Source organism: Sorex araneus, chromosome X (genome assembly GCF_027595985.1).
Source record: "Sorex araneus isolate mSorAra2 chromosome X, mSorAra2.pri, whole genome shotgun sequence".
NCBI classification, from domain to species: Eukaryota; Metazoa; Chordata; class Mammalia; order Eulipotyphla; family Soricidae; genus Sorex; species Sorex araneus.
The window spans coordinates 159,087,125-159,087,710 of NC_073313.1; positions in this window are offsets into that span (position 1 = coordinate 159,087,125).

A 586-nucleotide genomic window follows, 5' to 3' on the forward strand; every position below is an offset into this window, starting at 1 on the left:
TTTTGTCACCTTAGGTTTACAATAACTGTCATAATTTATTTTGCCAGCTTTATAGTAGCAAAAGCATTTTGACCCAATTTTAACAAGCAGGATACAGGCTATTTAGACTGAAGAAACGGGGAACAATTCCATAGGCCAACAGAGAATTTTACCCTAGGGACTGCCCTTCCTTTCTCAGTCTATCAGTTTTTTTCCCTGCCATTCTTGAAGGGTCAGATCGATCAATCAAGTATATATGTGTGCACATGTACATGTGATTTTTGTTATCTTTCTGTCTGTCTGTGTTGAGTACTCAAATGTTAGAGTCAGGCTAAAATCAGGCTTAAACCTGGGCAAGCAGCCCCATTACAAAGGCCAGTGATATACAATCCAGCAGTTTAAAAAGTTTAGGTGTGTTTGGAACTGGTTAGATAAAGGTTTAAACAAAGATTATTAATCAGACTATGGCGCCTACAGAGAAATTGAAATTCTCAATCTAAAATCTCTTATTGGAGAAGCATTAGTGGTTATTAACAGCTGAAATTTCTTTTAACTTCAGTACTATCTAGGAAGAGCTGTGGAACTAGAACCTGAAACTAAAGTGAAA